The 26,699-nt window shown below is 49.1% G+C and overlaps 1 pseudogene across 1 annotated transcript in view; it reads left to right on the top strand.

The window, feature by feature from the left end:
• LOC311353856 (seizure protein 6-like) overlaps nt 1-25,382 on the top strand; it is a 34,372-nt pseudogene extending 8,990 nt beyond the window's left edge. The window contains exons 2-13 of the transcript in view: nt 140-328; nt 2,672-2,840; nt 3,761-3,928; nt 4,573-4,768; nt 7,471-7,609; nt 21,789-21,985; nt 22,457-22,651; nt 23,130-23,321; nt 23,830-24,024; nt 24,211-24,249; nt 24,604-24,712; nt 25,223-25,382. The product of the transcript in view is annotated as a seizure protein 6-like (transcript). The remainder of the gene's footprint in view (nt 1-139; nt 329-2,671; nt 2,841-3,760; nt 3,929-4,572; nt 4,769-7,470; nt 7,610-21,788; nt 21,986-22,456; nt 22,652-23,129; nt 23,322-23,829; nt 24,025-24,210; nt 24,250-24,603; nt 24,713-25,222) is intronic.
• The last annotated feature ends 1,317 nt before the right edge of the window (nt 25,383-26,699 follow it).

The following is a 26,699-nucleotide window of genomic DNA, read 5'->3' on the forward strand; positions in this document are numbered from 1 at the left end:
CTCTCCCCTCTCTCTCCCCTCTCCCCCTCTCCCTCTCTCTCTCCTCCTCTCCCCTCTCTCTCCTCTCCCCTCTCTCCTCCTCTCCCTCTCCTCCTCCTCCTCTCCCCTCTTCCCTCTCTCTTCCTCTCTCCCTCTCCAGCCTTCGTGCTGAGCTGCGCGTTCCCCCCGCCGCCCAGCAGGGGGCGATGTGTCGGTGTCCCGCCTGCAGGCGGGCGGCGAGGCCTTCTTCGTCTGCTCCAGCGGCTACCGGCTGCAGGGTCCGGAGGTCCTGACCTGCCGCAACCGCCACCACGCCCTACTGGAGCGGCAAGGAGCCCACCTGCGCGGGGTAAGAGACGCCACACACACACGGCATTAGCTCAGGAGGTAGAAGCGGGTTGGCTGGTAACCGCAAGGTTGCTGGTTCGATCCCCCGGCTCTCCTCCTAGCTGGAGTGTCGTGGTGTCCCTGAGCGAGACGCCCTCACCCTAATTGCTCCCGACGAGCTGGCTGTCACCCTGCGTGGTTGACTCCGCCGTTTGGTGTGTGAATGTCAGTCAACACTTTAAAGTGCTTTGGATGAAAGCGCTATATAAATGAGGACCATTTACCATTTACACACACACTTTAGGTCTGCTATATACGCGGTACTCTTCTCTTTAGTCTAATGGTGCTGTTTAGTCTGCTGTATACTCTAATGGTACTCTCACTCTACTATTTAGTCTACTCTTTGGTCTCTAGTCTGTGGCGATTCCTGGAGCGAGATGAACCAAACTATGCCCACGCACGTCTCCAACCATAAACCTTCAGCTGTAGACCTTCAGCCGTAAACCTGAGGGATACAGAGGACGTCTTTCAGCCAAAACGTGAACCTCGATTCACTTCATGACTTGAGTTCATGACGTGAGTTCAGATGGGCTGTTGATTAGGAGCGGCTAGGGGGGACAAAGAGCATCGGCTCGCGTTCCAGAACGCCAGCGGGGGGATTCGAACCCAAGGACCTCTGGGCGTTGGTAGTCCGACCGCAGCTCACCAGCCACCGCCGCAGCGGCGTGACAGCCCTCGTCGGCCCTGCCAGACACGCATTAGTATTCCTGAAACACTGGTTAGCGGCTGAATTTCAATTTGAGATAATGAAAGTTAGCCCACCGGGGAGAGGGAAGGCACTGTGGCCCCTGAGCAGGAGGGGCCCCCGCACGCCAAAAAACACAAGCGCACAGAATTCAATTAAAGCTGACAGGAAGTGACTTGATTGGTCTCTTTGTACATGAAAGCTAATTGGGAAGTGTTTCATGTGGGGTGAAGTACCTGGCTGTCTGGGGCTGCCTTTGATTCGGTGGAGGTCTGCTCTCTCTCTCTCTCTCTCTCTCTCTCTCTCTCTCCCCCCCCATGAATAACGCCTTCGTTTATATTCCGCGCGTTAGCTGCTGCTGCTGCCAACAACCCGTGTACACAAACACAAGCTGAAGCTTCATTTTGATACCGCTTAACGAAACAGCCCTCCTCCATCTTGTTAGAGGATGAGGGGATAAGATAAGATGAGGTAAGGTCAGCTCTAGTCATCGGAGGAACCCGCAATTTGGGTGTCACAGCAAAGTGATGGGATGTTTATGGTTATTTGGAGGGTTTTATGAATAACTATTAACATGAAATACTGTCTTCTGCTGAGGAACCATAATTATTAATAATGATACAACACTATTAAAAGTAGGATTATTGTGATATGACACGATTAAGGGTAGGGTTATTAATGATATGACACCATTAAGGGGATTAATGTAGGATCAATAACGATATGACACTATTAAGGGGATTAATGTAGGATCAATAACGATATGACACTATTAAGGGTAGGATCCATAATGATATGACACTATTTAGGGTAGGATTAATTATGATATGACTCTATTAAGGGGACATATGTAGGATCAATAAGGATGTCCGTTAAACGCTGAGGGCGTCCCCAGGGTGTGTGATGTGTGTGATGCTGAGAGCGTAGGGGTCTGGGTTTGATCCCCACAGTCCACAGTCCACCTGGAGTCCTCCTGAATGCATCTTAACTCTACCTGCTCCTTAAGGACACGTCTCTGAATGTTCGCTCACTTTGGATAAAAGCCTCGGCTAAATGAACCATAATAGAGATATAAATGATCATCTCTAATTGATGATATGGGTCAGGTCTCTCTTGTGAAGTAGATGTTTAATCTCATGGTCCTCATAACCTGGTGTAATGAGGGGAAAACGAGATGAAAGCACCCACATGTAGGAAGTCTGTTAACGATGCCCACATCATTTATGAACAAATAGGAGGTTTGTATTTGAAGTGCGACCAGTGCTGTGTGGAAAAAACAATTTGTCACACATGGCAATACACACACGCACGCTCACACACAACCACACACACACACACACACACACACACACACACACCACACACACACACACACACACACACACAACACACACACATACACACATACATACATACATACATACATACATATACACACACAAACACACACACACAAGCACGCAGGCACATGCACAAACACACACACACACACTCACGCACACTCAGTCCATCTCAGCTTTTTTTGTATTATTTATTGCCCCATATCTCTCTCCATCTCTCTCTGCTCTAAATAAAAATATATTTCTTCTATATATAATATATTCCCCCCCCCCCCCACAGTGTCTTGCGGGGGGATGATGAAGAACGCGACCCACGGCCGCATCGTGTCTCCTGGTTTCCCTGGCAACTACAGCAACAACCTGACGTGTCACTGGGTGCTGGAGGCCCCTGAGGGCCAGCGGCTCCACGTGCACTTTGAGAAGGTGGCCCTGGCCGAGGACGACGACCGGTGGGTGGGGGTGGGGGTGTGTGTGTGTGTGTGTGTGTGTGTGTGTGTGTGTGTGTGTGTGTGTCTGTGAGTGTGTGTGTGTCTGTGAGTGTGTGTGTCTGTGTGTGTGTGAATGTTTCTTTCTGTGTGTGGGGGTATGTGTGTGTGAATGTGTGTGTCTGTGTCTGTGCGTGTGTCTGTGTGTGTCTATCTGTCTGTGAGTGTGTGTGTTTGTCTGTGTGTGTGTGTGTGTGTGTGTGCGTGCGTGTGTGCCTGTGTGTGTGGTATTATATTGAATTGAAGGAGCTTCCGAGGCTCTGTAGCTCTGCATGCTCGCGGTCACAAATGGCCTTTTTAACATTTGAACATTTGAACATTTTAACATTTTAACATTTGAATATTTGAACAAAGCCATGGGGGCTCACGCTGGTACGCACTTCTTCAAGTTCCACCCTCAACATGACTGCAGCTGGGTTGATTTTAAGGCAATTCTGTTTCTATGGTTTCTGGAGGTTGTGTTACTATTGTTTCAGGAGGTTGTGTTGCTATGGTTTCAGGAGGTTGTGTTTCTATGGTTTCTGGAGGTTGTGTTGCTATGGTTTCTGATGGTTTTGTTGCTATGGTTTCAGGAGGTTGTGTTGCTATGGTTTCTGATGGTTTTGTTGCTATGGTTTCTGATGGTTTCGTTGCTATGGTTTCAGGTGGTTGTGTTGCTATGGTTTCTGATGGTTTTGTTGCTATGGTTTCTGATGGTTTCGTTGCTATGGTTTCAGGTGGTTGTGTTGCTATGGTTTCAGGAGGTTGTGTTGCTATGGTTTCAGGAGGTTGTGTTGCTATGGTTTCAGGAGGTTGTGTTGCTATGGTTTCAGGTGGTTGTGTTGCTATGGTTTCAGGAGGTTGTGTTGCTATGGTTTCAGGAGGTTGTGTTGCTATGGTTTCAGGCTGCTGATAAAGAACGGGAACAACATCGACTCGCCGGCGGTGTACGACCTCCTACGAGGTGGAGTACCTGCCCAACGAGGGCGTCCTGAGCACCGGGCGACACCTGTTCGTGGAGTTCACCACCGACGGCACGCTCACCTCCACCGGGGCGGCCATCAGATACGAAGGTAGGGGACGCTCAGACACTAGCGCCACGCCCGGCTACACCCAGCTCAGAGCCGCTGTCACGTACATTCATTTCTCCTCCGTTGAGGAGTCTTGCGTTCACGCACCTGTGATTGACAGGCGAGATGGCTTTCCCGAACCAATCAGGGAACTGATGGCCTGATTGTTGAGGAGTGACCCGGGGCGGCCCTCCCTCTAAACGGTCCCATAGAGAGACGGGCGCAGGCGACTGAAAACAGACGCTCTCACTCAGCCTCTCACTCACCATGAGCTGACGGATGGCTGAGGCCTTTGTGACACATTGCACTTCTTCAATCTTATCTACAGCCCCTTTAATATCTCATGGTTTAGAAAAGGCTTTGGTCCAAAGGTGAAGGTTAGGGCGATCATCTCTCATAGGACATGTTCTCTCTCATTATCCCATGGTTTGTTCCCTCCGTCTTTCTCTGCTCTAATTGTATATCCCTCTCTCCGTCTTGTCGTCCCCACCCTCTCTCCTTCTTTCTCTCTCTCTCTCCTCTCTTTCTCTCCCCTACCTCATTCATTCTCTCCTCCCTCCCTTATTCCCCCTCTCTCTCCTCCCTCCTCCCTCCCTCTCTCACCGTTCTCCCTCCCTCCCTCCCTCCCTCTCTCTCCTCCCTCCTAGCGTTCGCTAAGGGCACGTGCTACGAGCCCTTCGTGAAGTACGGTAACTTCAGCAGCAGCGACTCCGGCTACGGCGTGGGGGCGGTGGTGGAGTTCTCCTGTAACCCGGGCTACACCCTGGAGCAGGGCTCCGTGGTCATCGAGTGCGTGGACGCCCAGAACCCCCCAGTGGAACGACACCGAGCCCGCCTGCCGGGGTGAGACCCCCTGCTCTGAGACCCCCCCCCTCCCGCTGAGACCCGAAGCTCGTCCAGTGGGACAGTTTGGACGTGCGGTTTCTTTCACCAAACCCTGAGGGTTAGGCTTAGGGTTAGGTTGTTTTTTTTTACAGGAGAGCGTTACCTAGTCAGAGTTCACCAAGAATCAGACATACTGCATATCCCCCCCACCCCCTCACCCCTCTTACGCAATTATTGTATGTTTAACGTCCTGGCACTCAAAAACAGTACTTACCATTGTGTAGCATCTTATCCTAGCTATCACTGTTGTGTACGGGGAATGGGTTAACCTAGTGATTGTTAGCACTTATTTCTATGAACGTCCTTACTGTACCGACAGCGGTATATTGTTGTTTCTCTTTCTTCTGACAAATGGACTACTCCGTTGTAAGTCGCTCTGTAAATGTTTGCAGACCACAAACAGAAACCAAGTCGTCTTTAACACGGCTCCTCGACATAGCTCTGTGTACGTGATTATATTTCTACGCTCGCTTCGTGTTGTAAAGTTCTCATTTGGTTCTCACTTGCGCGGTGTCCGTGTGCTATGGACCTCACCGACCTTATTAACCCAACTTATTGGCTCTAGAAGTTTCCATCTGCAATCAATTCTGCAGAGAAAGTTTTGGTACATTCAGATGCGTCTGAGCAAACATTCAGGAGGAGCCGGCTTGTGCTATAATAGAGTTCTGCTTCATATGCATGAAGGCGTACTTTATCTATTCGCGGTCTTAGCATTATTGATCAGCAACAATGAATGATGAATAGCACACATCTTTTATTCATATTTCAGTTTTTTAGCTAACAAGCAAAGTGAAAATGTTTTCAAGCAGCCGCGGTCAGGATCAGAGCAGGAGAGGACGCTCTGTCTCCAGCCTGGAGGAGGCTGCTGCACTCTCGCTCGGCTCGCTCCCCGTCTCCGAACGCTAGACGCGCCCAACATATAGACCAGGGCCTCCCCATCCATCACCCTCCGCCGTCTTCTCTGTAGCGCCGATCGCTCAATACGCAGGGCTGACCTCACCTCTCCACACGCTTACAAGGTGAGAGAGACTTTTTGTGTCTCTCTGGCTGAGCAAAAAGCCGTTTTCTAAACCCGAGCACACGTTAAGGGGGGGGGGGGGGGGGGGGGGGGGGTCGGGGTTGAGGCAAAAGGGATCCTTTCAAGGAGACGCGATGGCGGTGCTTGGTGTGCTTTATGAAGGCCATTACTGTGTGCTTTAATGCAGCCCAAATCCAATCGCACAGAAGTGCTGAGGTGGACTTTCTGCATGAGGGTCACTGAGTCACGTGGCCGCTGCGTTTTTACGGACGGACTGTGGGCGTCAGACGTGACCTTGTTGCGGCCTGCCTGCTGGTTACTTGTTAGTTACACGTTAGTTACATTAACATTGAGGGCATTTAGCAGACGCTTTTATCCAGAGCGACGTACAATAAGTCCATTTGTCAGAAGAAAGAGAAACAACAATGTATCTCTGTGGGTACAGTAAGGATGTTCATAGAAGCAAGTGCCAAGCACTAACTATCACTAGGTTAACCCATTCCCCGTACACAACAGAGATAGCTAGGATAAGACGCTACACAATAATGAGTAATATTTTTGAATGCCAGGACGTACAACATGCAATAGGTGAGAACATTAAGTATGCACGTTACTGACCAATGCCCCCTTGGCCTGGCTGTTTCGTAGCCGAACACTCGTCTGATAGGTCGTCACAGGCCACGCCCCCAGACCCACCTTTTGAAGGGACAGGGAACCCTGAATATAGTTGTTGTTTCGAGCTTTGTCTCCTGCGATCTCAAACATAGAAGTCAATGCAATTTCGCCAAGTCAATACACGACATCGCTCGTTACAACGCACATACTGGAAGACGCACGCTTGCTAAAAATAAAGTAGCACAAAGACGGCGTGAGCCGTAACCGTGGGGATGACCCCCCCACCACCCCAACACTTCTTCACAGAACCCTAAACCCCCAAACACGTTTTACTGCATCTCATCGTGTTCTCATTAATTAGTGCTGAAACAGGAGTTTCGCTCTCCCGTTAACGTTCCCGGTGCCAGGACACACAGCCTTTTACCGTCTCTTCTGTTTACCGCCCTTTCCTCGCGGACAGAAACGAAACAAAAAAAAACGCTTTTATTTCCAACCGACAATTTGAGTCGCCATTTTTTTCTGGTGCACTTTTGAAACGCTTGATTGATCTTGCGGGTGTGTGTTGTCACCGTGGGTACACTGGAGGTCTGCTCCTGTTCTTAGCGCTGACGGATCTCACCTCACAGAGCCTCGCCTCCTTCAGGAGAGAGAGGGGGGAACACAGGACGCCATGAAGGCCTGCAGGGCAGCGATGGGGTGGACGGGGGAGCGTTTGTTTCGTGGGGCCGAGCTAAATGACGGGGTGCGCTTGTTTTGTGGGGCGGAGCGCGGGGCCAAACGATGAGGTGCGTTTGTGTTGTGGGGCGGAGCTAAACAACGGGAGCGTTTGTTTTGTGGGGCGGGGCTAAACCACAGGTGCGTTTGGTTTTGTGGGGCTAAACCACAGGTGCCTTTATTTTATGGGTGTGCGTTTGTTAAGTTAAGTCAAGTTAAGTCATTCCTTTTTGGGGGAAATTCTTTCTCTGCTTTTGACCCATCCGGTGAACACAGCCCCTTAAACCCCGGGTGCGTTTGTTTTGTTTTGCAGCCGTGTGCAGCGGGGAGATGACGGACTCGGCCGGGGTGGTGCTGTCCCCCAACTGGCCCGAGGTCTACGACAAGGGGCAGGACTGCATCTGGGGGGTCCACGTCGAGGAGGACAAGAGGATCATGCTGGACATCCAAGTGTAAGTCAACATGGGGCGAGGTCTCGCTCTCTGTGTCCCTCTATGTCTCTCTCTCTCTATAGCTCTCTCTGTCTCCCTCTCTGTCTCTCTCGCTCTCTGTGTCTCTATGTCTCTCTCTCTCTGTCTCTCTCTCTCTGTCTCTCTATGTCTCTCTCTCTCTCTGTCTCTCTCACTCTATATATCTCTCTGTCTCCCTCTCTGTCTCTCTGTCTCTCTGTGTCTCTCTCTCTCTCTCTGTCTCTCTCACTCTATATATCTCTCTCTATGTGTCTCTCAATGGCTCTCTATGGCTCTCTCTCTATGGCTCTCTCTCTATGGCTCTCTCTATGTCTCCCTCTCTCTCACGAGGGAGGAAGAGAGAGGGAGACCGAGAGAGACAGAGAGATCACAGGATAAATCAGTATCTGTGTTATACATGAGGAGAGCAGTAGAAGCAATCTGACACACACACACGCAGGCACACACACACACACACACGCACGCACACAGGGGCACACTCAGGTACACTCAATTACACACACTGGCAGACCACAACCGGAACACGAACAAACACACACACACACACACACACACACACACACAGAAGCACAATCACATACATTCAATCTCACACACACTAGCAGAACACATCCGGAACAAAAACAAACACATAGAAACACAAAAGAACACACACTAGCAGAACACATCCGGAACAAAAACAAACACACAGAAACACAAAAGAACACACACTAGCAGAAAATAAACAAGCACACACACACACACACACACACACACACACAGAAGAACACCTACTAGCAGATCCCCTGCAGGACAGGAAGTGTTTCCGCGGTTACAGTCGCTAATGAGGGGTTTCCTGCGTGTTTGTGTGTGTGTGCCGGTATGTGTGCAGGTGTGTCTGTGGTTGTGTGTGCCTATATATGGGTTTGTCTGTGTGAGTATGTGTGCGTGTTAGTGTGTCTATATTTGTGTGTGTGAGTGTGTGTGAGTGTGTGTGTGTGTGTGTGTGCGTGTGTGTGAGTGTGCTTATATTTTTGTATGTTTCTATATGTGTTTGTGTGTCTGTGTGTGTCTGCTTGTGTGTGTGTGTGTGTGTGTGTGTGTGTGTGTGTGTGTCTGCATGTGTGTGTGTGTGTGTGTGTGTGTGTGTGTGTGTGTCTGTGTGTGTCTGTGTCTGCATGTGTGTGTGTGTGTGTGTGTGTGTGTGTGTGTGTGTGTGTGTGTGTGTGTGTCTGCATGTGTGTGTGTGTGTGTGTGTGTGTGTGTGTGTGTGTGTGTGTGTGTGTGTGTGTGTGTGTGTGTGTGTGGAGTGCTCAGCAGAGCTGCCAGCTCTCTGACCAGATTAAGCAGTAAGCCAGCGTAGAGCTGCACACCGTAGAGCTGCTCTGAAATCAATCTGCCCTGGCACTCTGTGGCAGCCACACACTTCACACACACACACACACACACACACACACACACACACACACACACACACACACACACACACACACACACACACACACACAAAAGCACATAGACCTGCATTTACATACACAGACACACAATCAAACACACATACACAGACATTCATTAACATTCACCGACACACCCTCAAACACACACACACACACACATTCGATGTTCTTGTAATGTTTATATTATTCACCAAAGATTTTGTTCTTCCCATTAATCGTAAAACAATTTAAATATAACGGTTAAAACAGGACTCTGTGGTGGCTACAAACACCCAACACACCTTTCATTCATCCCCACATACACACACACACACACACACGCACACACGCACACACACACACACACACACACACACACACACACACACACACACACACTAATACTCTGCATATCCCTCCTCAGATCTTTCAGAATCAATTAAGCAAACCGAGACTCCAGCCTGAATCTATGCAGGGTTTTTTTCTCTCTCCTTCTGTCTTTTCTCTCTGGTTCCATTAATCTATTAATTATCATCTGATTAGTCATCTGATACGATGACTAATGAAAATGGAAATAGTTGTATTTTAGTCCCTGACATATCATCACTCAGCGGCTCCGTATACGTTCTACTGAACACGTTTCTATACACACGGCTCTGTCACGTCGGAACGAAATTAACAATCCTTTCATAGTGAAGAGATTTACAGCTCATGGCTTAACATCCATTAGCCGGAGCTTCCATGTTGTGTTGTGTAGCACTGCTACACAACACAACACAACACATGTACTATCATGTGTTGTGTTGCCTTGTTTTGTGTATACTATAATATGTTGCCTTGTGTTGTGCTGTGATGTGTTAGACTATCATGTTGCGTTGCCTTGTGTTGTGTTCGACTATCATGTTGTGTTGCGTTGTGTTGTGTTAGACTATCATGTTGCGTTGCCTTGTGTTGTGTTAGACTATCATGTTGTGTTGTGTTGTGTTAGACTATCATGTTGTGTTGCGTTGTGGTAGACTATCATGTTGCGTTGCGTTGTGTTGTGTTAGACTATCATGTTGCGTTGTGTTGTGTTAGACTTTCATGTTGCATTGTGTTGTGTTAGACTATCATGTTGTGTTGCGTTGTGTTAGACTATCATGTTGCGTTGCATTGTGCTGTGTTAACTATCATGTTGCGTTGCGTTGTGTTAGACTATCATGTTGCGTTGCGTGATGTCAGGCCCATGGCGCTCGTGTTTGTCTGATATTTTAGAGATATCCTAAACATGGAGGGGCCGCGGCGGGAGTCTCTGAGGCTGTGTGTGGATCCCCGATTCCAGGGCAGACGTGATTAGTTTGGCCGCCCCAGGCAGGAACATAGAGTACAGTAGGAGAGAGATGGAAATCAAACCTACGTCTTCAGGGCCCCGGCGGACAGAAAGGAAAACACAGAGACAGCGATAAAGAAACCATAGTTAGGTTATTCATGCGCTCATTTGCTTCAGCATCTTGAACGCGTTCCTCCTCGTCCTCGCTGCGTCCACAGACAACTCAGCGATCAAACGGCGCTGGCAGCGACTCAAAGAGATATTTAACGTGGAAAACCGCCGGCACACACTGAACACAAGCCTCGCCAAAATTAGCTCCACCTCATCAGTCGTACCTTATCCCCACGCCGGAACAATGTGTACTCGCGTCTTATTCAACACTTATTTAACCCCGCCCCCCCCCCCCTGCCAGCGGTTATAGATAACGGTGTGAAATTGAGTTCTGCCATGCGTTACGCTTATCTGCAACACAACTCAAAGTGTGTTAGATTCAGTGTCGGAAATTACAGACGAGGGAGAAGAAAAAAAAAAAAACAGTAGCTAAGAGCTTCCAGATAGCGGGGGATTGAACTGTGCAGTGACAAGCAGCGGGCGCGCCCGAGATTATTGTTGACCGCCGATACAACGGTTAACTTCTCGTCACGCTCCCACTCCCGATAACCCTGGCAGTCGGCTTCTTCAGGGTTCTGGACAGACGCGGGGGGACGGACGGACGGACAAGAGGACGGCGGGGGAGAGAGGAATGTGCTGAGCTTGTCACCGGCTGACCCTTATCTCGGGGGCTGCTCTCGGCCAAGTGCTCCCCTAACAAGACTGGCCCGGGCCCAGATACCAGCCCGGTCCAGATACCGGCCGTCCATTAAATAGTGGAGGGGAGAAGATGAGGGCTGACGATAGCACAGACCTCACTCCCACCTGGAGACCACCGGCGCCCCGGCACACCCTGTGGCACCCCCCCCCCCGTCTCGCTCCGTGTGCATGTGGTCGGATCCCAAACGCAGGGGAAATAAACCCCGCCGCCACGCACGGGCGGCGGAAACGGGAGCTTCCCCCCCCCCCCCGAGTGTAGAAATAGATAAGGTAGAATATATACAAGTGTGACTCCGTCCAGAACCGGGGAAGGAAGACAAGATTCACTTAGAGGGAGCTTATTATTTCTCTCTTTTTTTTTTTCAAAGTCTTTTTTCTGAGATTCTTTGGCTGTAGTTTGTATTAATTTCAGGCTGTGTTAGCGCGTTAGTGGGGGATTAAGCCCGGCAGTTGGCAGCTGGGGTTTAGCTCCTTGGCCGGTCATGCGCGCCCTTTATGGCAGCAGAGACCCAGAGCATGTCTAATGGCTGTATACCCTGATACTCTGCATACCACTGCTGAACTCACTGTCGTCTCTGCATACTGTCAGCGCTGAACTCGCCGTCGTCTCTGAACTCACCGTCGTCTCTGTTAGCCCTGAACTCACCATCGTCTCTGAACTCACCATCATCTGTTAGTGCTGAACTCACCATCATCTCTGTTAGTGCTGAACTCACCATCATCCCTGTTAGTGCTGAACTCACCGTCATCTCTGTTAGCCCTGAACTCACCATCATCTCTGAACTCAACATCATCTGTTAGTGCTGAACTCACCATCGTCTCTGAACTCACCATCATTTGTTAGTGCTGAACTCACCATCGTCTCTGAACTCACCATCATCTGTTAGTGCTGAACTCACCATCATCTGTTAGTGCTGAACTCACCATCATCTCTGAACTCACCATCATCCCTGTTAGTGCTGAACTCACCGTTGTCTCTGTTAGTGCTGAACTCACCATCATCTCTGTTAGTGCTGAACTCACCATCATCCCTGTTAGTGCTGAAATCACCATCATCCCTGTTAGTGCTGAACTCACCGTTGTCTCTGTTAGTGCTGAACTCACCATCATCTCTGTTAGTGCTGAACTCACCGTTGTCTCTGTTAGTGCTGAACTCACCGTTGTCTCTGACCTCACCATCGTCTGCATTCTGTTAGCCCTGAACTCCGCCTCCTCTCTGCATGTCTCACCATTATCATTATCTAACACAACATAAAAGCTCCCAGTGGCTTTTTAACATAACAGCCCCATTAGCTTTTTGCTTAGTCTCTAGACCTGTGTGTGTGTGTGTGTGTGTGTGTGTGTGTGTGCGCGCGGTGGGTCTGCGTCTGTGTGGGGTTGTGTGTGTGTGTGTGTGTGTGTGCGCAGTGGGTCTGCGTCTGTGTGGGGTTGTGTGTGTGTGTGTGTGTGTGTGTGTGCGGTGGGTCTGCGTCTGTGTGGTTGTGTGTGTGTGTGTGTGTGTGTGTGTGTGTGTGTGTGTGTTTGTTAGAGAGTATGTGTGAGACTCTCTGAGTCAGTGACTGTGGGGAAGATGGGAGTTGGGAGAAAGGTAGTACGCGTGCCTCTTCATGCGTGTGTGTGCGACGGAGACAGAGACAGAGTGTGTGTATCGTATGCACGTGTGTGTGAAGTGACAAAAGGTTCTAGTGTTTGTGCGTGTGTGTGTGTGTGTGTGTGTGTGTGGGGGGGGGGGGGTGCTCTAATTATAAGGGTGGGCACACACTTCTCCACATTAATGAGAATGTTTTCAGTCCAGCGTAATCATTCATCACCGTGGCTGCGCTGGCAATTACAGACGAGCAGTATGCATAATGAGCACTGATTAATTAATTTAGGCCAAACAGGAGGGCCGCCTCTCCGCTAATTAGCAGGAAGCTGAGCGCCGGAAACAACAGGTTACAGCTGAGGTCCCACCTGCAGGCGCGCGACACAACGGCCGCTCAGATTCACACGCCGCCTTTCCACTACAGTTCAGGGTGACACGCTGTTAGTCGCGCATCACAAATGAAGCTTGAGTTTTTTTTCCCGCTGTTTTCTTTTCTGTTTTCGATTTTAGGAAGAAAAAAAAATCGCTAGAATTGAGCGTGTTTCATGTTTTTGAATTCAGGTCACTGAGTGATTCTTGCCGACGCGTTTGTGGGCTGGCGGCGGTTCAACGGAGACCTCTTGTGGCGGTTTGGGGGATTGCGGTTGAGTGGTTTAGCAGGAGAATTCGTAGTGAAATTAATTAAATCGCTTGGTAGCCTATTTGAGATTAAATTGGGTTGAAACTACAAATAAATAAATCCAAAAACATAGCAATAATATCTAAATATTAATAATTATCTGACACCAAACATTTGGACCGATGTTGTTCCCACAAACTGAAATGTGCATCATCACTGTAGTATTTTCTCTGAGGCAAACAATCATTACAAAATATCTTAGATAAATTACCGTATGTGATTAATAATAGTATTAATAAAAGTATTTTATTAGGGACTTTTTTTAAAAAACGTGACAAATCTTTTTCGAGCCAACCAGTTACATTTAATTATAATGTAACATTTGTCTCTTTTTCTTTTCTGCTATGAAACGCTTTTATATTGATACAGACAGTTATCGGTATCTAAGTCGACGCCCATGACATCACGTCATCACTCACAAGAATCAAACTACGATAAGAAGAGAAGTAGTTTGTAGGCGGGGCAGTTTGTAGGCCGAGAGACTGATTCAAGGAGCGACAAAACCAGCCAATGGGAGGCTGACAACAACATGGTTGTGAGGGCCTGAAAGAGGCCCGATTCACTCACGTCTCAGTGAGGAGGACAAAGAACAGAAGAAGGTATAGACTCAGAGTATAGAGAGATGTTGGTGTAAAGAATTCCCCATGGGAGTCAGGTCCAGATCCCAGGTCTGCCTGACGGACAGAAAGGGCGGCGGTGGTGGGTTTGTCAGTTGGACGCTCTTCGGTTAGCTTCCCAGAGCGAGTCGGGGATTAGGGCGGCAGCTCTGATGTGTAATTTGGGGACAGACAGACAGACAGGTGGCTTCTATCCACGCGGGGACACGGACAAAGCAAAGCGGGCCGAAAGAAAACAAGCTCATCATAAGCAGGCGCTGAGCTGACTGGAGGCCAGGGGCTGCACTTTAGACGAGAGAGGTGACGGGATTCAAACGGGGTCGTGTCGGCGGTGGGGCCGGGGCGTCAGGGAACAAAGGATTCTTTAAAGCCGCGGTTATTACACTTTCTCATCTCCGGACTCAGAATTCTGTTCCGGTGTCCCTGGGGCCCGGCGACACATGAAAGGGACCGCGACCAAAGGTGTGCTCAGAGCTCAGAGCTCGGTGTGTCAGGCGGTGACACCTCCATGGGATCACAGCCCCTTTTGACTCTCCCGAAGCAGAGTTTAGGAAACGCTGTTTATGGAAAGGAGAGAGTTTGACAGGAAGGGTGGGATTTTGGTTGGATGTGGAAGCATCTAGGCCGCGGGCTACAGAGGAGAATCACGAGGTCTGAGTGTAGGAAGGGGATGGAATAGGCCCAAGGGAAAACACAAACGTAAAATATATCTACGAGTTGGCTGCCTGGAAATGGCAGGTGTGATTTAGATTACTTTTCGAATTTCTATCGCAACGAGGAATTTGGAATTGCCACTAAACTCCCGACATGCAGTTGAATAACACCAATGAAAAGTCGTCAGGATTATCACCACATGGGTGGGAGGGAAAAAAACAATTCCCCATCCTTGTTATGGAGCGCAGCATAAACGCACCAAATCTTGTCATGCTAAGTTAAACACGCTACGCTAAACAAAGACAGAAAGAGAGGATCTAAGAGGTCTGAACGAGTTAGATATCTCCACAGAGGATAGAGAGGTCTCTGTTCTGATCCCGGAGGAGGTCTCGGTGGACCAAGACTTGTCAGAGGAACAAAGATACGACAACAGAGAGAAGAAACACAACGAGCGACAAAAAGAGAAAGAGAGAGAGAGAGCGAGGACAGAAAGTGGTCAGACGAGACCGATTAGAAATCCCATTTCCCGGCAAAGCAATATTCCGTCATGTGTGTGTTAATATGTGTAGATGGAACTGGGTACGGGGGGAGGAGGAGTTCATATCGGCCTTTTAGAAGTCTCTTCTGCGGGTAGGACCCGGGAACGGAGCGTGTGCAGCGGCCCGCGTAACGAGATGCAGAGTCAACACGCCGGGCGCGGAGGGCGCCGCTGTAATTGATAGCGCACTCCCCGTCCAGGACGCGCGTCTTCGCTCACTTATTTATTTTTCAGGACGGCTTTTAATTGTTTTCCGTTCCGAGCCATGTCCCGAGAAGCGGCGGAACACAATCCCAGACCCACGCTGGGCGCCGTGACTCCCGCCTCGGGGCGAACAGCAAACAGCGAAACAACCTCCCCCCTACTCTCCCTCCCCCCCTTCCTCCCGTTGATAACTTCAGAAGGCATCTACCGTCCTGGTGGCTTATTATTTTGTGGCTCCCCGGTTTCTGAATAAATGTCAAGCTCTCCTTGCTGCTGAACACCGGGCCCCCATACCTGGTCCCCTGCCCCCCCCCCCCGACCCCTCCCTGTGGAAAGGTTAATGCATTCTTAAATGAATTACTGGCGACAGTGCTTCAATCACACACACTCTCTCTCTCTCTCTCTCTCTCTCTCTCTCTCTCTCTCTCTCTCTCTCTCTCTCTCTCTCTCTCTCTCTCTCTCTCTCACTCTCTCCACTATATACCGTATGCTTGGATTATAACGGAAATATACATTATATATCATTCTTACTGACCACCAGAGGCAGTGCTTAACACTGGATGTTATCCATCGCGCATGCGCAGGTCGAGTATTTAATATCGACAAAGTCACACGTGACCGGGGATGACGTCGGGCCGCCCGTCTATATAAGCCCACGTCACTCTCCAAGATGTCCCTTGTATCTTCTCGCAGTAGCGAATACAGGTTTAGAGTATGAAATAAGCTTGAATAAAAGCAATATCAGTCGGTGGCTCTTTGCTGGTAGCCCTGAAACCGCATGGTTGGAGCCACGGATTCGTCCTCCAAGGGCTGCGCTCAGTCACGCACGGCTATATGAACGCCGCATACCGGTGTTTTCGCCGGTGAGCTCGGCTCACATAACGCTAGGCTAACACAGCGTCTTCACCAGCGGTAGCGGCTGCTAAGCTAAGTATTCTCTCTGTGTTAGCTTTAAAGTTAAATAAGATGAGGGGATCCTGTTTTCGGCACCCGCTTAAGCTTACGTCTTGTTTTGTTGCCTCGCTGCATCGGAGATTGCCATTACCGGCGTTTGCTGCCTTTTGTGGCAACTTCAGTTTCAGTTAATTAAAGGCTCCCTGGCGAGTGTTTTCGCTCGTTAAAGCGTGTACTCCCTTGTTTGGAATTTAAGAGCAGAAGCTCCCCACTACGGTTAAGGCTAGTGGGTAAATAAGAAAAATAAATGATAAATTAATTTCGAAAGAAAAAAACAAAACTTTTTTAGTTTGAGTTTCTTACGTTGAGCAGTTTGCTGCCCTTTTGTTGAATTATTACTGATGGGTGCTTTCGCTCAGTAGTAACTACTTCACTCTGGGAAGAGACTATTTTGGATAGCTTAAAGACCGGGTAAACCAAATTCAGTATTTTTCTTCTTATCATATTAATTAGGCCTTAAATGTGTCCCTCAAAACATGTAAAAAATATTTTTCCCATTCATCATTTCCTTGAGGAGCTAGGCCTCAGAGAATGTTCTGTGTGCAGGTTTAAAATGGGCGGGTCTACATCGAAGACCGCGTTACGTAAAGCGGTCTTCGATGTAGACCCGCCCCCTGCTGCCCTCTAGGTATAAATACATTAACCGCGCACTAGCATTCTGTGGTTTCACCCGTCTATGGTTTTACCGCTCACGAGTCTGATTTGAATTGTCAGTTTGCAGCTAGCTTGCCCGTTGGACCTCTCCGGTGATGGGCGTGGTTTCCTGGCCTGCAGCGCACACGCCCCCACCGTCCTGAGCCAGGGATTACTGCTCATTTTTCATCAACTTTGAAGCATAATTTTATATACTTCGCGATTTTTTTAGTCCTTCAAATTTGGCAGGGTGGTTAATAAAATATTTTCCTGTGGTATTATAAACTCAAAACCCATAATTATTTTTGGTTTACCCGGTCTTTAATTCCCCCAACATGTTTGGCTCACATGGTTGCCGCACTTGCATGGCTCCACTGCTAGCCCTTGATGGACATGATGAATGCCCCGCATGCCTCGGTGTGGTCCACCTGAGGGAGGGGCTGTCCGACGATCAGTGTATGAATTGCAGTTTCATGCCACATGGGCTGAAAGTGGCAAGACTAGCCGAGGTGGAAGGACCTCAGGTTGAAGGTGAGCTTCCCCCGCCTGGAAGAGAACCAGTGGTACGAGTACGCTCCCTACCCAGGGCTGCCCCGCCCAGGAAGAAGGCTAGGAAGGCTGACGGTTATGCTGCCAAAGTGGACAAGCTAGTGTCAGAGTTTGCTGAGATAAGGGTTTGCTCTTCAACCTTCAGCCAGTCTGGTTGGAGTCAAACCAGGGGTCAATCCCTCAGGCTGAGGCTCCAACCACACCAGAATGACGGAGATGCCCTGTCTACGAGGGCTTCCTGTAGCCAGTTCTATGAAGACAGGCCGGGACAGGGCGAGGTAGAGGCTTCTACCCAGGCTTCTGAAGACGGCTCCCAGCATGTAGGAAGTGGGTCTAGGGCAGGCTCAGAAGCTTCCCCGGCCACAGTTAAGCCAGTGGTCCGAATGGCACTGGCACGCTTAGGGTTGGATGAGGCTCCAGCAGCAATCGCTCCAGCTAGGGCATTCTTTAGGCGTGTCCCGCCACAAGATACTTTTTCTGTGCCAAAATTCCAAAAAAAGAGGGTGGGTTTCGCCCTATACTGGACTTACGAGGGCTGAACAGTTTTCTGGAAGTATTGCTCTTTCACATGCTAAAGACAGCAGAAGTGCTCCAGGCCGTCGCACGGCAAAGCTGGCTCACATCAATAGATTTAAAGGATGCATATTTTCACGTCCCGATAGCACCACATCACAGGCCATACCTGCGCTTCGCATTAGAAGGGCGGGCCTACCAGTACAGGGTCTGTGCTCCAACCCGGGAATGGGCAGAGCAGGATAGGAGGTACTGTTCCTTGGCATAACCCTGAACTCCGTCCAAATGCTTGCCTTCCCGTCTCCGCAGCGGGTAGAGGCCATACTCCAGATCCTCCTGCATTTTCGGGAGGACAGGATGGTAAGGGACAGCCTTTTCCTCAGGCTGTTGGGAATGTTGACATCAGTAACGTCAATAGTGCCACTGGGCCTCCTCCACTTGCGGACGTTCCAAGTTTGGACCAATGGCCTCCACTTAGATCCGAGGTTGCACGGATCCAGGAAAGTCAGGGTGTCCAGTCAATGCCTCCTGGCATTACAACCCTGGAGACGCAGGGCATATCTTGCCAAAGGTGTCCCACTGGGTTCGATCCCCTCACGCCGCGACGTGGTGGTGACCGATGCTTCGCCCTCTGGCTGGGGGGCAGTGTGGCAGCACAGGGCGGTGAGAGGGCTCTGGAGTGCGCAGCACAGGACGCAGCACATAAATGTGCTCAAGCTCCGTGCTTTTTACTTAGCGCTCCGCGAATTCCTGCCATATTTGAGGGGCAGACATGTTCTGGTACGATGTGACAACAAGTCAGCTGTCTACAATGTGAACCACCAAGGGGGTACAAGGTCAGCTCAGTCATTACAGGTTGCACAGCAACTCCTTGTATGGGCTCTCCCTTACTTTTCCAGCCTCATGGCTATGTACCTTTCAGGGCCACAGAACACGGTGGCAGACTTTCTTTCACGCCAGAAACCTCCATCGGGGGAGTGGCGACTCCACCCAGAGGTAGTAGAGGCAATATGGAGCAAATATGGCACAGCAGAGGTGGACCTGTTTGCTTCAAAGTCCACAACACATTGCTCTCTCTGGTTCTCTCTGTCAGAGACGAGTCCGATGGGACAGGATGCCTTGGCACATCCATGGCCACGTCAGCTCCTTTATGCCTTCCCGCCATTTCCTCTGATAGGGTTAACCCTACACAGAGTTCAGAAGGGGAACCACAGAGTCCTGCTGGTTGCCCCAAACTGGCCAGGGAGACCTTGGTTTCCAGTAATGTACAGGCTGCTGGATGGAGACCCATGGTGCCTGCCGAAGAGGCGGGACCTGCTCTCACAGCTGGGGGGCCACATCTGGCACCCCAGACCAGAGTGCCTGCAGCTATGGGTTTGGCCCTTGAGGGGCCTGATCTACTTATAATGGAATGTGACCAGGAGGTAGTTCAAACCATCATAGACTCAAGAGCTCCCTCCACCAGTGCACTTTATGCTAACAGGTGGAAGATATTTGCAAAGTGGTGTGAGGCTCAGAGAGATACTGCGTTTTTTGCAGTCCTGACGGGAAAATAAGCTATCTGCTTCCACTTTAAGGGTCTATGTGGCTGCCATTTCATCCAGGCACATTAAGGGTGATAGCCAGACGGTGGGGTCTCATTCTTTGGTGACCCGATTTCTTAAAGGAGCCCAGCGGAGGAATCCCCCACGGGCTGTCAAGGTGCCCTCATGGGACCTACCTCTGGTACTTGGAGCCCTCTGTCTCCCCCCATTTGAGCCCCTGGATCAGGCGCCACTGAAATGGCTGTCGGCAAAGGTTGCCTTTCTTCTAGCAATCGCGTCAGCCAAGCGTGTGAGTGAGCTTCATGCGTTGTCAGTGAGTGAACAGTGTATACGCTGGAACTCAGATGGCACAGGGGTGGCACTGTGGCCTAACCCATCTTTTTTTTTTCCAAAGAGGCTGCCTTCGGCCCACTATAATCAGGTCATAGAGCTAGCTGCTTATGGCCCCTCACACCCACCGGATGAGGAAGCTAGTTCAGCAGAACTACTCTGCCCGGTGAGAGCCTTGAGATGTTACATACAGGAAACTGCTGGTTTTCGCCAGTCTGATGGCCTGTTTGTCTGCTACGGGGGCCCGAGGAAGGGGCAAGCGCTGTCCAGACAGAGGCTTTCCAAGTGGGTGATGGAGGTAATTGAGGAGGTATTAAATACTCGACCTGCGCATGCACGATGGATAACATCCAGTGTTAAGCACTGCCTCTGGCGGTCATCCAGAATTCATAGAACCGCAGTTACATACGTAACTCTCGATTTTTATGCACAGGTTTGAATTAAAGATTGTGATCTGATTCAACGGTTTAGGGCCATGTGTGCATTTTTTATTAGTTATTATTTTATTAGTTATGAGCTTTAAGATTAAAGTCAGAATTCAGCCTTTAATCTCAGAATTCTGACTTTAAACTCAGAACTCAAAAGAAAAATCACACGTGGCCCTAATCCTCTTCCCTAAGAATCAGTACAAACAAAACAATAAAAACAATATGGTGACTATGGCTGTGACGTTACGTCAGAATGTTGCAATGTTCTCAACCTATTGACAAAGAACATGGAGAACTAGGGAGGAAACAACAAGGACAAGAGGTTAAATGTTAGAGGTTGTTAAAGTGCTTATAGTTCCAGGTCTATACTTTTTAATTCATTCTCCGCGGTTCCCTTAATGGCTGGCTGGAGGCGGTGTAGTAAATGGTGGAGCGGTGGTGAGTTTTTAATTAGTATTTTTGAAAAAAACATTCCCTTCATTCGCTCTCCTCTGTCCTGCAGTAATCATAAAGGAGCAACTTTATTCACACGACCTGTGGCAATGTTTGCTCAATGAATATGATAATGCAGGGAATAAACAATCTCTGGTTCCTCAGTCATATCTATACATAAACAAACAAACAATATTGCACATGCATTTTCATAACGGCAAACAGAAGTTCTTGAATTATTTAGTTTAGTTAGTTTATTTCACTTTCAGTGTGTAAACAACATTTACATTTTAATCCACCCAAGGCTGATTCTCAGTCCGTGTAATCTCACTTAGTCTCCAGGAAGAGGTTCTGAGGACCAGATGGAGAGCAGTGCCGCTCTCCGCCCCGCTCTGTTCCTTCGTTTAGAAGAACGCACTTTAATCCGAACCGGTCAGACCCGGTCACACACAGGCCGTTCTCGGAGCGGGTCGGGGTTCGAGGGCAGAATGCAGTGCAGACATTCAGAATCGAACCCGGTACCTTTGGACTCGGGGTCTCTGCCAAGTCAGACGACCAGTCGCCCCCTGAGGGTCCGCTAAATAATAATAACTATATATTTATTGATATGGTACTGGGGCGGCGTGTGGCTCAGGAGGTAGAGCGGGTTGGCTGGTAACCTGAAGGTTGCTGGTTCGATCCCCCGGCTCCTCCTAGCTGTGTACCCTAACCCTCACCCTGTGTGGGTGTCGAGGCGTCCCTGAGCGAGACGCCCTCACCCTGACTGCCCCCGGCGGGCTGGCTGTCGCCCTGCGTGGCTGACACCGCCGTCGGCGTGCGAATGTGTGTGAACGGGTGAACGTGAGGCGATATCGCTGAGTAGTGCTATGAGTGGCCACTAGTAGTCTGTTTACTCACAGGTAGAATTAAGAGACAAGGACGTCTTTTGTTTAACCCCCCCGGCCCCTCGTTGTCCCGCTCGTCATAGACTGAACCTGGGGAAGAACGACCTCCTGACCTTCTACGACGGGGACGACCTGACGGCCAACATCCTGGGTCAGTACGGCGGCGCGCGGCCGCACTTCAAGCTGTTCACGTCCATGTCCGACGTCACCGTGCAGTTCCAGTCCGACCCGGCCACCAACATCTACGGCTACAACAACGGCTTCGTGGTGCACTTCTTTGGTGAGGCGCGCACGTACATCAACACATGTACACACACACATGAAAACATATGCACACACAAAGACATATACACACACATAAACATACATACACACATGCATACATACATACGTACACATACAGACAGACACACACATATACATAAATACACACACACACACACACACACACACACACACACACACACGCATGTAGGTACACACCTGCACGCACATGCTTGTACACACACATGTGCGCATGCAGGTAAATGGTCTTGCCAGCGCGATATTATCATATTAAATCTTATTCACAAATGTTGCTGATCAGCAAATACTTGCCCCACACCCCACCGAAACACACAAGAACACACAATAACACACACACAAACACACATTGAAGTAAAAAAACAACAACTTAGGATCAATCATGTCCTCCGGTTTCCTATGACCGTTCTTACACACCCGCTGACCACGCCCCCCCCCTCCTCTCCAGAGGTGGCCCGTAACGACACCTGCTCGGAGCTGCCCGAGATCACCAACGGCTGGAAGAGCACGTCCCACCCGGACCTGATCCACGGCACGGTGGTCACCTACCAGTGCTACCCCGGGTTCGAGCTGGGGGGGGCCGAGATCCTCATGTGCCAGTGGGACCTCAGCTGGAGCGCAGACGTCCCCCGCTGCGACCAGGGTGAGAGGGGGGAGAGAAGGGGGAGAGGGAAGGGGGGTGCTGGGATGGGTAAGCCGGGGGGAGAGACCAGGGGAAGAGAGGGGGAGAGGCTGGGGGAGAGGGGGAGAGACCAGGGGGAGAGGGGGGTAAGACCAGGGGGAGAGGGGGGCAGACCAGATGAGAGAGGGAGAACATACGGATGGGTGATGAGTTAGGGCCCAGAGACCAGGGGGAGAGGGGGAGAGACGCTGGGATGGGTGATGGCTTAGTTAGGGCCCGGTGAACTTTAGACAACAGACTAAATGGCCGGTTTGCGCCCCTAGCCAGGCGATGCATTGGGCTTCTATCACTGCAGTGTGTGCAGGAGAACTAGTCCTACTAGTGTCTCCTGATCTTCTCCTCCTCTGTTCTGGTGTCTCCTGACGTCCTCCTCTGGGTTCTCGTCTGTCCTGGTGTCTCCTGACGTTCTCCCCCCCCCCGTCTGGTTCTCCTCCCCCAGTGCTGACGTGTCCGGACCCCGGCGCGGTGGAGCACGCCCGCCGCACGCTGTCGGCCCAGCGCCTCTCGGTGGGCGCCACGGCGCAGTTCGCCTGTCAGAAGGGCTACGTGCTGGCGGGCGCCGCCCTGCTCACCTGCTGCCGCCGCGACGCCGCCAAGCCCAAGTGGAGCGACCGCCTGCCCAAGTGTGTCCGTGAGTACCGTCGCCGTGACGATGAGGATGGGGAGGAGGAGGAGGATGGGGAAGATGATGATGGGAGGTGTTAAGAAAAAAACATGTTTTGTAGGAATTGTATTTCTGTGTGGATGTGTGTGTGTAGCTGGGTGTGTTTAGTTTTTACGCACGCACACACACATATATATTAACGACATATTTTCAAATTTGAATGGAGCTACAGTATATAAAACCCTTACTAGGCATGTTCCCTCTCCAAGATAGATTATGTCTGTCCTCGTCACTCTTCAAGATGGTGCATGGCCAACTTTAACTGTATATTTAATACAATAAAAAGGATGGCGCTCTGCCCGTGGAGCTCTTGACCTGTCATGACGGCAGTTTGTTGTATATAGACCGCCTTAAGACGGAGGTTGGTTGTATATAGACCTCTTCAAGACGGAGGTCGGTTGTATATAGACCTCTTCAAGACGGCGGTTGGTTGTATATAGACCTCTTCAAGACGGCCTCCCTCCTCTGTCGGCAGCGGAGCGCTACGAGCCGTGCAGGAACCCCGGCGCCCCGTCCACTAGCGTGCAGAGCTCCGAGAAGGCCTTCTACCAAGCAGGGGAGTCGCTTACCTTCTCCTGCCACCCCGGCTACGAGCTGCAGGGGGAGCCCGCCATCTCCTGTGTCCCCGGACACCCGTCCCAGTGGAACAGCACGCCGCCCGCCTGCAAAGGTACGACCGGAGATAAGCGGTTAACTGGATCATCCACTGCCGCTTTTTCTAACATATTAGTCCATGCACACAGGTTGGCGCGCTGCGGAGGTTAAGGAATCAGGACTTAACGTGACATAACTTTTGTTCACTTGTATTTCATTAAGTTCAAACTGTTTCTGAACGTCTGGTGACTCTTTGTTGCAGCTTCCACCAGCAAGTTTGTGAACGAGCGAAGGCTGGACGGTACGCCATCTCACGACAATCTTAACTTGCATCTCTTGAAAGGGAATAATCTAAAGTTATGCATTTTATTCATTTGCTTTTATGTGTAATTTATATAATATAATTTTTGTATTTATACATTTTGGCCATTTTTATTATAAACATATTTATATACTTCATTAGATATTTTTTTCCTTGATGGATTTGTAATAAGTTTTTTTTTTTGTAACTTGTGTTTGTCTTTCTATGCATTTAATTATTTCGTCTTTAATTTATGTTAAATAAAACTTTTCTTTTTATAATTTTAAAAACCTTTTTTTTTAATGTAAAATAAGTATCTTTCCAGGTGTTGTGAGCGTGTTGTCTGTGTTCCAGTGGTGACCCCGGAGCTGGACCTGGAGGGCTCCAACGTGGCGCTAGTGGTGCTGGTCCCGGCCGTGGTGGTCCTGCTGGCCGTCCTGGCCGTCTACGTCTACTTCACCAAGTAAGAGCCGTCACCATGGTGACCAGAAACTAACTGTAAACTACACAGCACATCACCACGGTGTCAAAACACTAACTATAAACTACACAGCATATTGCTACGGTGACCAGAAACTAACTACAAACTACACAGAATATATCGCTACGGTGACCAGAAGCTAACTATAGACTACACAACACATTGCTACGGTGACCAGAAACAAACTATAAACTACACTGAATATTGCTACGGTGACCAGAAAATAACTATAAACTACAACAAATATCACTGTCATCAAACAAGAATTATAAATTACACTGAATATCGCTACGGCGACCAGAAATTAACTATAAACTACCCCGGATATCGCTACAGTTACCAAACCGTAGCAATAAACTAATAAACGAATATCGCTTCGGTGGCCGAAGCGAACAGCATGGAATATCGGCAACTTGACCAAAGTAAACTTTTAAAACCAAAGTCAACAGTCAAGTCAAGTCTTCAGCTGGTGTTTTGTTTTTCCGATCGCAGACTACAGGGGAAGTCGGTCCGAATGCCGTCGTCGCTGCCGCCCTACGACAACATGACGGAGGAGTCGGCGTTCGACAATCCCGTGTACGAGAGAGGCGTAAGTACGCCGGCGATGAACCTACAGGACGTGGGCTCACAGGACACCAGCGTGCTGTCCTGAAGCCCGGCGTCATCCCATGTCTCACCAGCAGAGGGCGCCACTGAGCGGGCCATCGTCTGTTCATCGTCTGTTCATCATCGTTCATTTCACCAATGACAACATGAATTTGTGGATCTGCGCAGTGGTGGATTAAGGTGGTCGTTGGCCCCTAGGCTACTATTTGTGTGAGGTCCCCTTTCTGATCACGGAAAATAATTGAATTTAAACCAAAAAATAACTTTTGAAAAGAAGCCTAATTTAGGGCCACGTGTAAAAGCGTTCTAGGAATAGTACATGGCCCACACGCACATACTCGGGTCACACTTGCATACACACACCCAGACACAAATCGAACCGCTGTGAAATGTTGAATTAAACAAAGCCCTACAAATACAATAAACACAGTAGCACTACATAATAACAGCAATAATGCCAGAGCAGCACAATGATAAATACATATTCTTACTCTTAAGTTTAATTAACCTTTATGAGGCTGGTAAAATCCAATTTGCACAGAATATCTCTTTCAATGGACAGATCAGAGAAGGTGATTCAGTCTGTTTTGGGCCATTGTGGATATCAGTCTATCTTCAACTAGCGGCAAAAATAGCGCTGCCCGCTGGCGTTGGTTACAGGCAAAGTCATAAATAGTCTGAGTGCTATATTGACAAAAACACTTCAGCTTTTTCGACATTTTGGTGCTATGCTGTCCAGCAGCCGTGACCTAGTAACAAAATTGACTTTAAGAACTGGCCACATGACCCACACATCTACCCAATTGCAGCTGCTTAATTTTTTTATGTTTCTTGTTATGGGCCAATAGGGGACACGTTTTTTATTTTTTTATTTTAAGAAAAATTTAAAAGTCTGGCCAATCCAGGGCCCCTTCAGACGTGGGCCTGTGTGTTAATCCACGTCTGGATCTGCATGTGTGCAGCCCGATTCATATTGTTACCATTTTATTTTTGTTATTTATTTTTATTTATTTATTCATTCCTTCATTTATGTTGGCGTCATCAGTAACATTATTATTTATTTATTTATTCTCATATCAATTTCTTCATTTGCATTTGTGTTATATATTTTTTATCATGTCACGTCCATGCTGTGTTGCACTACCCTTCATTTCTGTTGTTATTTTTTATTTCTATCATCCATCTTCTACCATCTACCATGTTCAAAGATGTCTTCATGACCGCATGAATGCAGATGCACCTTACTGGTATTTATTCAACTTTAAAGTTCAACCTTTTCTCATGAAACAGTGAAGCTTCATGCTTTTGTATAATATGTACGATATCTTAATTTTGTAAATATATATGCTAATAATATATGCTA

Source organism: Micromesistius poutassou, assembly GCF_964030765.1.
Source record: "Micromesistius poutassou genome assembly, chromosome: 10".
NCBI lineage: Eukaryota > Metazoa > Chordata > Actinopteri > Gadiformes > Gadidae > Micromesistius > Micromesistius poutassou.